General features: G+C 34.6%; 1 pseudogene; it reads right to left on the reverse strand.

Annotated features, from left to right (window-relative positions):
• Positions 1-11,761: 11,761 nt before the first annotated feature.
• Positions 11,762-11,884, reverse strand: LOC131808730 (small nucleolar RNA SNORA70; annotated as a pseudogene).
• Between the last annotated feature and the right edge of the window lie 4,904 nt (positions 11,885-16,788).

Here is a 16,788-nt window from a genome sequence, read left to right on the forward strand (position 1 = left end):
TGACATCCTACTTAATGGTGAGAAATTCAAAGTTTTCTCACTAAGATCAGAAACAAGGAAAAATATTCCTTCTCACCATTTGTTTTCAATATTGTACTGGAAGTCCAATCTAATGCCATAAGACAAAACAAGGGCTACAGATTAGGAAGAAAGAAATAATACTGTATTTATTCTCAGATGACATAATTGTCTATGTAAGAAATGTTGATTCCCATTGAAAATTTCCTCTTTCTTACCTTCTTTATGTCTTGCATCATAGCAGTTAGAAGCAATATTTTACTAGAGTATTATATTTGCAATGAATATTAGGAGATAATAAAATATTTCTTCTGGGTAAGCCAAAGTTAACCAAACTTCATTATTTTGTATCCGGTGAAACTGAAACCTTGAGAGGAAACTGACAAATAATGATGTTAGTGATGCAGTGAGTCACTAAATGTTCATCATCCAGTATTAAATTGATCTATCAAACTAATATAGGGAATAACAGAAGATGACCAAAACAAAAAGCAGCAGCAGCAGCATAGAGCTTCTTTCAGTTAAAATATGTGCTCTACTGTCGCCTTCTATTTAAGCCACAATAGTTAAATCCATCTATTTATGAGGCTGGCCAAAAGGGGCCATGTGGAGAGAAACCAAAGAATTAATTTTTTATGAAATACATCCAGTCACCATGGAATATTATTGACAGCCTCATTATCCTCCATGCAAGTTACCCACTTGTGAAATGGGCACCTTTGTCATGGAGCCCAAAGGAGAAAACACAATTTCTTTTTTCTTTTTTAAAGATTTTATTTATTTATTTGTCAGAGAGAGAGATCACAAGTAGGCAGAGAGGCAGACAGACAGAGAGGAAGAAGCAGACTCCCCACCGAGCAGAGAGCCTGATGTGGAGCTCGATCCCAGGACCCTGAGATCATGACCTGAGCAGAAGTCAGAGGCTTAACCCACTGAGCCACCCAGACAGGCCAAAAACACATTTTTTTGCGGAATTTTGACATTTCTTAGGTCTTTAATTTCACTTAAAATAATCTACAGCTATTAATCTACTTCCCAATTTCTTGAAGGTTCAGTCTACTGTGAGATAGTTCTCTGGGAAGACAGTATACTTGTGAGGGGAAAAAATATTACATTTGATAACCAGAACACATGGGTCACAGTCAGCTTGTAAGAGTAGATAAACACAAGGGCTTAGAGACTTAATGATCTTGTTAATTCTCTCCCCTCCATTTGCCCTTATTACTTTATGATTATTTTAATATAATCATAAAGTACATAATTGTGTACACTATTCAATTTTTTTAGACAATGAGGCAAAACATAAACACATATTCATTGATAAGGGTATTAGTTAAGATATTTGTTATCCTTATCTGATGATTGGTATTATAGACAATGAAAAAATACAGAAGAATTTAAGATTATTCACAGGGTGGTAAGATTAACTCCTTTTTTGTTTACCTGAATTTTGAGTGGATATTGGTCTACTTTTGTTTCTGAGTTCCTTGAGAGGGCAAATAGTGAAGTATATAAAACAGAAGATCCAGAAACATGAAATTTTTAATAGACTCATAACCATTTAGGACTATGCCTTGCCTCTGAAATCTCATAGATTTCAATGCCATTTATGAAGATTTCCAAATATGGAAGCGTTGACTCCAATTGCAGAATAAACTTAGATATTGATGATCATGCTGTTGTGTTGAGAAGAGAGGCCCAAGTCCACAGAAAATGTTTTGAGGCTAGCTGTGAAAATTAAAGTACAGGGAGACATTCCTGCTTCCAAAGATATGTTTTGTTTCCTTTCTGGATGACAGATAATCAAATACTTATCACTTCTCTAATTTTCAACCAATGTAAACTAATTTGGGTCAATATAATTTTGGTTATGTATGCATTTATTTTGCCACAAAAGGACAGCATAATAACCTATATTCTATTATCTGTGGTAAGCTGACAAAAATGAAATAGTCTAAGTGTTTACAGTAAGTTGGTAAAAAGTTGAAATGTGGGGATATGCTACCAGGCAAGTGGGTTTCTCTGATAGAATATTGCTTGAATGTGTGTTGGTCGCACAACAATCATGGAGATGTGCCTATGATTGATAGATTAGCAAAAGAGGAAGGGAAAAGAGATGGAAGAAATTGCAGAAATCTCATTTCCTCTCCTCACCTTCTCTTTTTTCTCCTCAAGAAGTCAGTCCCTCAGTACAGTAGAATATGAAGAAATGTGTTTGAGTACTTCATGTATTATATTTGTATTATAATCTCTTGCATTATATTGTATTATAATCTCTTGGGTATTATAATGAACACACTAGGGAAGAGCATTGTTATGGCCCACTACTAGTTTGAAATCTATCAAGACCAGTAAGAGAGTATATAAATCAAACAGAATATATAGATGAAACAGGCAGAAGACTGTGTGAATGGTGGAAATAAATAGCATACAGATATAACTTGTAGAATAAGGCCTCCCTCTATCCCTACAAGTCCCCACTAGACATATTAGTTTTGCTCCTCTGCTTATAAATACTGGTTGTGAAAAACATACACATAATGTTTTGATCCATTTTAGACTAGATTTTTAATAATCATGTTTCAAATATAATGCTGTACTTGAGCAACTCAGTTATAACTCAGTGGTAAAAGACACAGGCCTTGGGGGAAACACAGTAAATGGTGCTAGGGTCCAAATACATGTGTCCCTCTCCCTTCACCTAATTCATATGTTCAAGTCTATGCTTCAAAGTGATCGTATTTTGAAGAAGGGTGTTTTTAGTTAGATTAGGTCATGAAGATAGAGTCCTCATCATGGGATGAATGCCCTTAAAAGAAAAAGGGACAGAAGAGCTCACTCTCTCCAAAGTAGGGAAGAAGGAAAGGTTACATGAGCACATAGGCGGAAGCTGTCCATCTACCAGCCAGGAAGCTGGCTCTCACAAGTTATTGAATCCACCAGCACCTTGGTGGCGTATGGCCTCTAGAACTAGAACAAATAAACGTTTGTTTTCTCAGTTACTCAGGCTGTGGTAGCTTGCTATAACTGTCCAAACTGACCAAATAGATGGACTTTGGAAAACAGAAACAAATTAGCATGCATTTTTTTTGTTTGTTCCGTTACGTCTCCATCATTCTAGGGATCAACATCCTATTCATCCTCAATATTTTTTTTAAAGATTTTATTTATTTATGAGAGAGAGAGAGAAAGAGAGAGACGGAGGCAGAGTGTGGGTGTGGTGCAGGGGCCAAGGGAGAGGATCTCAAGGAGACTCTGTGACTATGGAGACTGACACAGGGCTCAGTCTCAGAATCCTGAGATCATAATCAGAGCTGATATCAAGAGTCAAATGCTTAACTGAATGAACCACCTAGGCGCTCCCATCCTCGATATTTAGTATGGACTAATGTACAGAAAGTTTTGTGTTAGTGATATTGTTGGGGGAAATAGTATGTCAGCATTAAAATAAAACTTGAAGAATACATGGAGCTATAATTAAAATCATAAGGGCAGAAATGTAATTAAAATAATATACATTAAAATGAATCAGGCTCTGAAAATTTACAAATAAGAGTTGAAACATTAGTTGTAGATACATGCACAAAAAACTGAATACATTATAAAATATAAATAGACAATTAGGAATAATAAGAGCCCTCATTCTAGATGGTGGCCACTTTTTTTTTCCTTTTAGCTGTCTCGATAATTTTTGATAATTCTTGATAAGATTACAGATACAAAAAAATCACCAAAATATAGTTGTAATTTCTAGATAATAAGATATGAAGCACATTTCAGTTTATTATTTATATTCTTCAGTACTAAAACAATCTAAAATTTTAATCTCATTTTTTAATAATTAGAAATGAATAAATCACTTAATCAGGCTTTTAGTCTGATCACATATCTGGATTTTCTGTTTTCAGGATCACCTTTCATTCTATACATCAAAGTAATTTAGGTCTGAATAGTTCTTAGATACCTGCAGTTTGTCTTGTTGCTTCATTGAGGGTAGAGACAGAGACAATGCCTTATTCTTGTTTGTATTTTCTGAGGTCGGCATTCACTAACTAATAAACACAAGAATAAATAGCTACCTATATTGATGCTTTTATTTCCCTAATCCAAAAGCCTGCATTTACTTCATGCTGCTCACAGATTATAAAGTCCATACTTTCCAAAGACCATATAGTTTCTTGCTAGATATCCACTCCCTGGTTAAATTTAAACTTTGTTCAAGTGAGGGTGATTAGTTCACACTCTGGTACATTTGTATTTTAATCCTGTTGGGAACAGTCTACAAAATAGTGATGCTATCCTGTATCAAAAGATGCTATGGGATGTTCTCAAAATACAAATTCAGGGGTGCCTGGGTGGCACAGTGGGTTAAAGCCTCTGCCTTTGGCTCGAGTCATGGTCTCGGGTTCTTGGGATCGAGCCCCGCATCGGGCTCTCTGCTTAGCAGGGAGCCTGCTTCCCCCCTCTCTCTGCCTGCCTCTCTGCCTACTTGTGATCTCTATCTCACTCTCGGTCAAATAAATAAATAAAATCTTTAAAAAAAAATACAAATTCATACACAACTAAAACCCATCCCAATGCAGAGACTGTAAAAACAGTCCCCAAAAGGAAACTTCTTTCTAGGTGAGAAAAACTGATACACATACTAAATTATTCCTAGTTTGTAAGACTTAGAAAGAGGAGAATTTTTTAGCTAAAACATGTATCTGAAGATGCAGAAAAGTTAAAATCTAGTAACAATGAAGGGATTTATATATGTGGTCCTGTTGTCTTTCACCTTCGGCAAAGCTGGCTTTGTTTTCCTTCCAAATGTGTTCCAGGCACTGAGCGGCAGATTTCATCAGGCAGCTTCAAGCCTCATGGTGGGAATTCATTATTCACGTGCAAGCTTGTCTGAGACAGATGTCTGTAGCCATAGCATAAGAAGCTGCCCAAATCTAACATTTGGCTATTTCCATAATTTTCCCAAAAAACACATTTTAAAGTTGATTTCTGACTCTATAAGAATAATAAACCCCTTCACTGAATACATTTTTTTTTTCTCTCCTTCAAATTTCAGTCTGTAAAAGAGTGAAACAACAGGGCTTAACTACTTAACGTGGAAATAGTACATGTAAACAAGTTGGCATGGGCCAGGAAAAATTAGTCAAGACTACCTATCACACACATACGTTCCATCCTTTTGTATTTTTCTCAATTTCAAGATTCCTTGTCTTTTTCCTGAAAATCATTCAATGTCCTCAGGTGTTTTGCCTAACTGGACCAACTAACTCATTGTCCTGGCCTCCATAAGAAAATGCTCATTCCTAAAATTAGTCTTCTTTCCCAAAATATATTTTTTTTATTAGTTTAGGTTTAGCCATTTGTTTGGAGAACAATAATCAGTACTAATCTGCTTATATCTCAACAATTAATTTGTAACCTGTTTTAGGAATGTCTCCATTTCTAAGGGAAAAAAGTTATGTGGTATACAAAGATCCATTAAAATAGTAGATATTTTAGGGGCACCTGGGTGGCTCAGTCAATTGAGCTTCTGACTCTTCGTTTTGGTTCAAGTTTGTGCCCAGCAGGGAGTCTGCTAGAGATTCTCTCTCTCTTCTCCCTCTGCCCTTCCCCACTGTGCTTTCTGTCTGTAAATTAAATAAGTAAATCTTTAAAAAAAAAATAAACTGTTAGGTATTTTCATATAGCAGTATACATTCTAGAAATCTGATAAATGAAATACTTATGTATTTTTTAATTCATGCAAGTACAAGTAAATTAATAAATAAATAAATATTTCAAGACTGTCTATAATATTTAAATAAAACACATAATAGTCCAGGAAAAACTAAATAGATTTCAACACAGTAGTACTATGTACAATTATACAAAAAATATAGAATTATGCAGAGGTTAACAGTTATACTTATTAATAGTTTGTGTGTTCATTAATAATTCACAGTTCCTCTTCAGGATGCTAAAATGTATTAGTAAAGTTATAAATAAATATAACCCTTTATTTATGTGATTATATGAGATATTAAAAATTATAATTCCATACATAGTAATAATTAATATATTCTGTTAGTATAGATTATTTTTCATGCTGATACTAAACTCACTTTCCAACTTTATTTTCCAAAAGCAGCATGTATTATAAAGGAAAGTGAGTACAATGTGGAAAATAATATGCATCTGTATCCATAAGATTTTAGCAAATGTTTTTGAGTATATTATAAAAAGATACATAAAAAGGTAATTATTTAAAAAGAACATAACTAATGATATTTTATAACCAACTTTATTAATTTCATAGTTCAGGAAAATTTCTTGCATGTCATTAACACTTCAATGCCAGAAACTTGGGTAATTTATATATTAAAGTCTGAACACTACCAGACTAGTAGATTTCCAATAAACATTTGTTGATTAAAAAAAAAAAGAAGAAGAAAGAAAGGTTTCTCTAGGAATAAATTATCTAAGAGGGGTTGATGAGCCAAAGGACATGCTAACTTTAAGGGATTTTGTTTTGTTTTTGTTTTTTTTTAAAGATTTTATTTATTTATTTGACAGAGAGAAATCACAAGTAGATGGAGAGGCAGGCAGAGAGAGAGAGGGAAGCAGGCTCCCTGCCGAGCAGAGAGCCCGATGCGGAACTCCATCCCAGGACCCTGAGATCATGACCTGAGCCAAAGGCAGAGGCTTAATCCACTGAGCCACCCAGGCGCCCCTTAGGGATCTTGTTTTATGTTGTACTCTTTTCACTAGAAATATTAAATATTAAATTAAATTATATTTAAATAATATTTGGTTTGGCCATAGCTGAAATTTCCCTCTTGGTCAAGTGTAAACACTAGATGATACCATAAAAACCGCCACAGAGACAAAAGGAACAACAATCATGGTAATTTTTTTTTTAATTTGACATAAAGTGCTCGTTACTTACTGGTTTAAATTATATTTATTTTATTAGATATAAATATGGATATTTTTTGCTTATATTTTATCCCTCTGTATTTTTTTATTTGGTGAATTTCCTTCTCATATCTCTTAGTAATTTTATACATAGATATATATGTATACATATATATGTATGTATATATATGCATATTAGTATACATATATATGTATACATATATACTAATTTCATACAAATATTAAATGTTTTTTGGTGGATGAAAATATAGTTTGAGGATAACTTTTTTTTTTGAAGATTTTATTTATTTATTTGACATACAGAGATCACAAGTAGGCAGAGAGAGAGGAGGAAGCAGGCTCCCTACTGAGCAGAGGGCCTGATGTGGGGCTTGATCCCAAGACCCTGAGGTCCTAACCTGAGCCGAAGGCAGCGGCTTAACCTTCTGAGCCACCCAGGTGCCCCTGAGGATAACATTTTCAAGGATAGCCATGCTCGTTTGCTTATGTATTATCTAGGGCTACTTTTGTTCTACAACCATAGAGCAGAGTAGTTGTGAAAGAACATTGTAACTCGTAGGTGGAAAATTCTGTGCAGCACCTGTCAGAAGTTGAAAATAAGAGGGAAAAAGTATGCACATACACACAAACATAAAATTATGTATAATTTTCATCTCTAAGTGTTTCATTTAGTTTATTCTTTGATAACATATTATTGTGATTTATGTATTTTTAAATATTTCTTTAGATCTGTTTTGTTGGAAATAAATTCTCTATATTTTGTGTACAAAGTTTTTTTTTTAAATTTCACATTCTTTTTTTATTATGACTTTATGTTTTCAGAGTGATTTTAGGTTTGTACCAAAATTCAGAGGTGAGTACAGAGATTACAATATATCCCCTGATTCCATGCATGTGTAGACTCCCTACATCTTTAATATCCCCTAAATAATAGTACATGTGTTATAATTAATAAACCTATATTAATAATATTTATAATTAATATTACATAATATACCTATATTAATATTAATAATAAATCTAAATACTGTAATGACCCAAAGTCTAGTTTACAATGTGGCTTGCTGTTGGTGTTGTATATTCTGTGAGTTTGGACAAAAATATGATGACATGTATGCATCATTATGATGTCATATAGAGTATTTTTATAGTCCTTAAAATCCCATGCTTCGCCTTGCCTCTCTATGCCTCCCTCCTGCTCAAACATGATCTTTTAAAATTTTTCATAGTTTTGCCTGTTCCAGAATGTCATAAATTTAGAATCACATAATATATAGCCTTTTCCAGATTGGTTTTTTTCACTTAAGAATACACTTTTAAGGGGCGCCTGGGTGTCTCAGTGTGTTTAGCCTCTGCCTTCAGCTCAGGTCATGATCTCAGGATCCTGGGATAGAGCTCCCTGGGATGGAGCTCCTCATCTGGCTCTGTGCTCAGCAGGGAGCCTACTTCCCCCCACCACCCTCCCACCTGCGTCTCTGCCTACTTGTGACCTCTCTGTCAAATAAATAAATAAAATCTTAAAAAAAAAAAAAAGAATACGCTTTTAAGTTTCCTCCATATCATCTATGGTTTGATAGTGCATTTAGTTTTAGTGCCAAGAAATGTTTCATCGTTTGGATGTATGTACAATTCCCTGACTGAAGGACATCTCCATTGCTTCCAAGTTTTAACAGTTATGAATAAAGCTGCTATGAATGTTTGTGTGCAGGTTTTGTGTTAACGTAAATTCTCAACTGTTTGGGTAAATACCTAGGAGTGCTGTTGCTGAATTGTATGGTGGTAATGTGTTTAGTTTTTTAAGAAACTCGCCAACTCTCTTCCACAGTGACTGTACCATTTTGCATTCCCTCCAACAGTAAATAGGAGTTTCCATTGCTCCACATCCTCACCAGAATTTGCTGTTGGTGTTCTGGAATATGGCCATTCTAATAGGTTGCAGTGATATCTTGTTATCCTGTTAATTTGAATTTCCCTGATTAACTATGTTCTGGAACATCTTTTCATGTGCTGTTTTACTATGTGTATACCTTATTTTGTGTGTTGTCTGAAGGTCTTTCATCTGTTTTAATTTTTTTTTATTGTTTCATTTTAATATTTCTTTGTATATATTGGACAATAGTATTTTATGAAATTTAGCAAATATTTTCTCCCAGTCTGAGGCTTGTCTGCTCATTCTCTTGATGTTGTCTTTCATAGAACATAAGTTTTTAACCTTAGTGAAGTCTGGCTAACCAATTTTTTTTTCATGGATCATGCCTTTGGTGTTTAATCTAAAAAGTCACAACCATACCCAAGGTCATCTATGTTTTCTCTTGTGTTATATTCAAGGAATTTATACTTCCGTGTTTCATATTTAGCTCCATGATCCACTTTTGAGTCGGTTTTTGTGGAGGGTGTAAAGTTTGGTTCTAGATTCTTTTTTTTCTTTTTTCTTTTCTTTTCTATTTTCTTTTCTTTTCTTTTCTTTTCTGAATGTAGATGGTCAGTTATTCCCGTACCATTAGTTGAGGACTGTCTTTGCTCCATTACATTGCTTTTGCTCCTTTGTCAGAGATCAGATGATAATATTTTAGGGGGTCTATTTCTGGGCTCCCTAATATGTTCCATTGATCTCTTTGTCCATTCTTTCATCAATACCACACACTGTCTGGATTACTATGACACTATAATGTGTCCTGAAGTACAACAGTGTCAGTTCCCCAACTTCATTCCTTTCCTTCAGTATTATGTTGGCCATTCAGGCTCTTTTGCCTCTTTATATAAACTTTATCAGTTTGTTGATATTCACAATATAATTTGCTGGGATTTTTATGGAAATCAGATTGAATCTATGATCAAGTTCGGAAGAATTGGTCTTGTAGTAATATTCAGCCTTCCTATTCATAAACATGACATATTTATCCATTTATTTAGTCCTTTAACTTCATTCATCAGAGTCTTGGAGTTTTCTCAAATCTTGTACATATTTTGCCAGATTTATACCTAAGTATTTCATATATTTGGCTGTTTATTTTGTTTTTAATTTTAAATTACTTTTTTGTGCCTGGTACATAGAAAGTCCATTGAATTTTATATAATAACCTTGTAATTAAAAATATTTTGTAATTTGTCTTGAGATTTCTGCTTCCATCGATGTGTTATTTAGAAGTGTGTTGTTTAATCTCCATGCATTTTGGGATTTTCCAGCTATCTTTCTCCTACTGATTTCCAGATTAATTCCTTTGTGGTCTAGAATAAACATTGTATTATTTCTATTATCTTAAATGTGTTAAGGTGTTTTATGGCCCAGAATGGGGTCTATATTAGTAAATACTCCATGTGAGCTTGAGAAGAATCTATATTCTGCTATTGGATGAAGTACTTTAAACATGTCAATTATATCTAGTTGATTGATGGTGTTGTTGAGTTCAACTGTGTTCTCACTGATTTTCTACCTGCCAGATCTATCCATTTGTGATAGAGGGGGATTGAAGTCTCTAACTTAGATATGGATTCATCTGTTTCTCTTTGATGTTCCATTAGTTTTTGCTTCATGTGTTTTGATGGTCTACTGTTAGGGCACATATACAGTTGGGACTATTATGTCTTCCTATAGAATAAACCTTTTATCACTATTTAATGCTTTATTTTATCCCTGATGATATTTTAGCTCTGAATTCTGTTCTACTTGAAATTAATATAGCTACCCTAGTATATCTTTTAAAAAAATTAGTATTAGCATAGCATACCTTTATCCATGCATTTGCTTTTAATTCTTATGTGTCATTATATTTCAATTGGATTTCTTATAAACACTATGTAGATAGATAGATATTTTGTGATTGGATTCTGAAAATCTCTGTCCTTTAATACATATAGGCCATTGAATTTCCAAGTGATTATTGATGTAATTGGATTGATATCTACTGTATTTCTTACTATTTTTTTTATTTCTTGCCCTTGTTTTCATTCCTATTTTTGTCTTCCATTATTTTTTCTGACCTCTGTGGTTTTAAGTATACATTTTATTATTCCATTTTCTCTCCTTTCTTACCATGCCACTTATACAGTTGATCCTTGAATGATATGGAAGCTAGAAGTACCACAGCCCCACCCTTCTCCTACACAATCAAACATTCACATATAAATTTTGACTCCCACAAAACAACTACAAATAACCTGCTATTGACTGGAAACATTATGATGACATACATAGTCCATTGACTATTTGTATATTATATGTATTATAGCCTATACTCTTACAATAAAGGAAACTGGAAAAAGAAAATGTTATTAAGAAAATCATAAGGAAGAAAAATACATTTGCAGTACTATAAAATATCCACATATAAGTGTACCTATGCAGTTCAAACCCACATTATTCAAGGGTCATCTGTACTTGGTGGTTTTTATTTGTTTTGCTTTTTTTGTTTGTTTGTTTTTAACTCTTTACTGACTAATCTTTATGTTATTGTTGAGTAAAAATCAGGCAGTACCAATGACTTCAGGAATGCAGGGCCTGTCCTTCTCTAGGACCACAATTAGAATGCATTCAAGCCTACAGCCTAACAAAAGGAGCTGCTTTTTGGCCACCATGTCTTCAGATCCAGCCATGTTAAATTTGGTATAGCCTTACTTCTAGGAGATGTGGGTCTTCGAGCAGCTAGGTAACTTGAATTTGGCCCTGCATAGGGCCTCAGTCCTTGTTTTGTGGTGTGGAACTGATGGATCTGATGGCTTGGCCAATGGGGATCCTGGCCACTGTGCTTTGAGGCCAATGGCACTTCACATACTTGTCTTGGGCCTAGACTGAGGACAATGTCAGACATAAATGTCCAATGGAAAGGTCTGTCTCCATGTTCTTCAGGCAACCCATATGCACAACAGACTCTTTATACTACTGAGGAAGTTGCTATTAGCAGTCATTACACATCTGAGGAAAGAACATGGTTGGCCTAATTGGCTATAGTGTTTTATTTTGCTTTGTTATTGTTCTTTTATTTGTTTTAGAGTTTTCCCTAAGTTTGTAATATGTATTTTACAGGCTAATCCAAGTCCACTTTTAAATAATGTAACACACATCATAGGCAGTGTGAGTACCTTATAATAAAAAAATAATCTGAACTTTTCCTCCTCTCCCTTATATATCATTATTGTCATTCATTTGACTTACACATAAACTTATATAATCAAATACATTTTGGGTATTATTATAATTAATGCACTATTATCTCCCTCATCACTTAATGATGAGAGAAACAATTTTTATATTAATTTTGGCTATTAATTATTTGATGCTTTTCCTTTCTTTACACTGATCCAAGCTTCTGACCTACATATTAGTTTTTCCTTCTCTAAAGAATTTATTTTAACATTTCTTGCAAAGCAGGTCTACTTGCAAAATATTCCTTTAATCTGTCTGAGATAACATCTCCTTTATTTCTTTTTCAATTTTGAAGAATAATTTCTAGGTTGGTAGTCTTTTTTTTACTTTAATTACTTAATTAAATACTTTAATTACTGGGTAAAATTCTGGTCGGTGTCCCACTGTAAGTAAGGTGTTTATTTTTCCCCTATGACATTTTTCAGGATTATTTCTATGTATCTCATTTCCTGGAGTTTGAAATGAAATTCCCAGGTGGAGTTTTTGAGAGACATTTATCCTGCTTAATATTGTGAGATTCCTGGGCCTGTGGTTTTGTGTTTGATATTAAATTGGGGAAACTTTCTGACATTATCATTTTGCATATTCTGTTTTTTAGGGTTTATTTTGTTTTGTTTTCTTCTCCTTCTGGTAGTCCCATTATGTGTATGTTACACATTTTTGTATTTGCCTCACAGTCCTTGTCCTTTTGTTTTGTTTTGTTTTTCAATCTTTGTTCTCTTTGCTTTTCATTTTTGATATATCGTCTAGCTCAGATATTCATTCTTTAGCCATTTCCTGTGTACTAAAAAGCCCATCAAAGGAAGCAAACTTTAAGTGTCTCTGAACAATAGAAAACAAGGGGCACCTGGGTGGTTCAGTGGGTTAAAGCCTCTGCCCTCAGCTCAGGTTCAGGGTCTCAGGGTCCTGGGATCGGGCCCTTCATTGGGTTCTCTGTTCAGCAGGGAGCCTGCTCCCCCTTCTCTCTCTGCCTGCCTCTCTGCCCACTTGTGATGTCTTGCTGTCAAAATAAATAAATAAAAATTAAAAAAAAACAATAGAAAACAAAATGAGGGTTGATGGAGGGGAGGTGGACAGGGGATGGGCTAAGTGGGTGATGGGTATTAGGAAGGTACTTCTTATGTTGAGCATCTGATATTGTATGTAAGTAATAAATCACTAAATTCTATTCCTGAAGCCAATATTACCTTACATATTAATCCACAAGAATTTAAATAAAAAATTGAAACAAATAAACAAAAATGCATTCTCCTTTGCTTTTTCCACCTGTCTGATTTAATTGAAGTATAAATAACATACAGTATTATATTAATTTCAAGTGTATGACATAGTAACTCAAAATTTGTATACATTATGGAATGCTCACCAAAAAGAGTACTTACCACATGTCACCATACAAAGTTATTACAGTAATATTAACTATATTTCCTATGCTAAATTTTATATTCTTTTAATTTATTTTCTAACTAGAACTTTGTACCTCTTAGTCCCCTTCACTGATTTTGCCTATCTCCCTACCCTTTGCCCCTCTGGCAACTACCAGTTTGTTCTCTAAAGTAATGAGTCTTTTTTTTTTTTCTTTTTCTTTTTTTTAGTTTCCATGTACAAGTGAAATCACATGGTATTTCTTTTTTTCTGGTTGACTTATTTAACTTAGCTTAATACCCTTTAGGTCAATCCACTTTTTCATGTGTCTGTGACCTCTCTTAGGAGGTATTCTTTGAAGAAGTATCTGATCCTAACTTCTACCCACTTCTTAATTGGATTATTGGTTCTTTGGGCTTGGTAAATTCTTTATAGATTTTGCATAATAACCCTTTGTTTGCTATGTCATTTCCAAATATCTTATCCCATTCTCTCAGTTGTCTTTTGGTTTTGTTGACTGCTTCCTTTGCTGTGCAAAAGCTTTTCATCTTGATGAAGTCCCAATAGTTCATTTTTGCCCTTGTTTCCCTTGCCCTTAGAGATGTTTCTAGGAAGAAGTTGCTGCTACTGAGGTCAAAGAGGTTGCTGCCTATGTTCTCCTCCAAGATTTTGATGGACTCCTGTCTCACATTGATGTCCTTCATCCATTTGGAGTGTATTTTTGTGTATGTTGTAAGGAAAGGGACCATTCTTATGCACAGGGCTGTCCAATTGCCCCAACACCATTTGTTGAAGAGACTGTCTTTTTTCCATTGGCCATTCTTTCTTGCTTTGTCGAAGATGAGTTGAACATAGAGTTGAGGTCTATTCCAGGCTCTCTATTCTGTTCCATTGATCTATGTGTCTGGTTTTGTGCCAGTACCATACTGTCATGCTGATAACGGCTTTGTAATAGAGCTTGAAGTCTAGAATTGTGACGCTGCCAACATGGCCTCCTTTTTCAACAATCCTCTGGCTATTCGGGGTCTTTTCCGGTTCCATATAATTTTAGGATTATTTGTTCCCTTTGAAAAACAATGATGGTATTTTGATAGCGGATTGCATTAAATCTGTAGATTTCTCTAGGTAGCATAGATATTTTCACAATATTTGTTCTTCCAATCTATGAACATGGAATGTTTTTCCATTTCTTTGTGACTACCTCAATTTCTTTCATGAGTATGTAATAGTTTTCTGAGTACAGATTGTTGCCTCTTTGGTTAGGTTTATTCCTAAGACTCTTATGGTTATGGTGCAATTGTAAATGGTATTGACTCCTTAATTTCTCTTTCTTCTGTCTTGGTGTAGAAATAGAAATGCAACAGATTTCTGTGCATTGATTTTATATCCTAAAACTTTACTGAATTCCTGTATGAGTTCTGGCAGTTTTGGAGTGGAGTCTTGTGGCTTTTCCACAAAAGGTATCATATCTTCTGCAAGGAATGAGAGTTTGACATCTTCTTTGCTAATTCAGATGCCTTTTATTTATTTTTGTTGTCTGATTGCTGAGGCTAGGATTTCTAGTACTATGTTGAATAGCAGTGGTGATAGTGGACACCCCTGCCTTGTTCCTGACCTTAGGGGAAGAGCTCTCAGTTTTTCCCAATTGAGAATGATATTTGCTGTGGGTTTTTCATATATTGCTTTATGATACTGAGGTATATACCCTCTATCCCCACACTGTGAAGAGTTTTGCTCAAAAAGTGATGCTACACTTTGTCAGATGCCTTTTTAGCATCTATTGAGAGCATCATATAGTTCTTGTTCTTTCTTTTATTAATGCATTATATCACATTGATTGATTTGTGGATGTGCAGCAAACCTTGAAGCCAGAAATAAATCCCACTTGGTCGTTCAGCCCAGGAATAAATCCCACTTGGTCATGGTGAATAATACTTTTAATGTACTGTTGAAGCGTATGGGCTAGTATATTGATGAGAGTTTTTGCATCCATGTTCACCAGGGATATTGGTCAGTAAATCTCCTTTTTAATGGGGTCTTTGTCTGGTTTGGGGATCAAGGTAATGCAGGCCTCATAATATGAGTTTGGAATTTTTCCTTCCATTTCTGTTTTATGGAACAGTTTCAGGAGAATAAGTATTAATTCTTCTTTATATGGTAGAATCCCCCCTGGGAAGCCATCTGGCCCTGGAATCTTGTTTGTTGGAAGATTTTTGATATCTGCTATAATCTCCTTACTGGTTATGGGTCCGTTGAGGTTATCTGTGTCTTCCTGATTCAGTTTTGGTAAACTGTACATCTCTAGGAATGCATCCATTTCTTCCAGATTGCCAAATTTGCTGGCATATAGTTGCTCATAATACATTCTTCTAATTTTTCATATTTCTTTGGTGTTGGTTGTGATCTTTCCTCTTTCATACATGATGTTATTAATTTGGGTCCTTTCTCTTTTCTTTTGGATAAGTCTGGCCTCAGGTTTATCAATCGTATTAACTCTTTCAAAGAACCAGCTCCTAATTTCATTGATCTGATAAACTGTTCTTTTGTTTCTGTTTCCTTGATTTCTGCTCTGATCTTCATTATTTCTCTTCTGCTGTTGGGTTCAGGCCTTCTTTACTATTCATTCCCCAGCTCCTTTAGGTATAGGGTTAGGATGTGTACTTGAGACCTTTCTTGTTCTGAGAAAGGCTTGTATTGCTATATACTTTCCTCTCAGGACCACCTTTGCTGTGTCCCACAGATTTTGAACAGTTGTGTTTTCATTATCATTTGTTTCCATGAAGTTTTTTCAATTCTTCTTTAGGTTCCTAGTTGACCCATTCATTCTTTCGTACGATGCTCTTTAGCATCCATGTATTTGAGCTCTTTCCAACTTTCCTCTTGTGGTTGAGTTCTAGCTTCAGAGCATTGTGGTCTGAAAATATTCAGGGAATGATCGCAGGCTTTTCATACTGGTTGAGACCTGATTTGTGACCCATGATATGATCTATTCTGGAGAATGTTCCATGTGCACTAGAGAAGAATGTGTGTTCTGTTGCTTTGGGATGGAATGTTCTGAATATATGTATGATGTCCAACTGGTCCAGTGTCATTTAAGGCCTTAAATCCTTGTTGATCTTTTACTTCCATGATCTGTCCATATCAGTGAGTGTTAAAGTCCCCTACTATTACTGTATTATTGTCGATGTGTTTCTTTGATTTTGTTATTAATTGATTTATATTAATTGGCTGCTCCCATGTTAGGGGCATAGATATTTAAAATTGTTAGATCCTTCATTGGACAGACCCTTTGAATACTATATAGTGTCCTTCTTCATCTCTTATTATAGTCTTGTTTAAAACCT

The sequence above is a fragment of the Mustela lutreola genome, chromosome 9 (genome assembly GCF_030435805.1).
Source record: "Mustela lutreola isolate mMusLut2 chromosome 9, mMusLut2.pri, whole genome shotgun sequence".
Lineage (NCBI taxonomy): Eukaryota > Metazoa > Chordata > Mammalia > Carnivora > Mustelidae > Mustela > Mustela lutreola.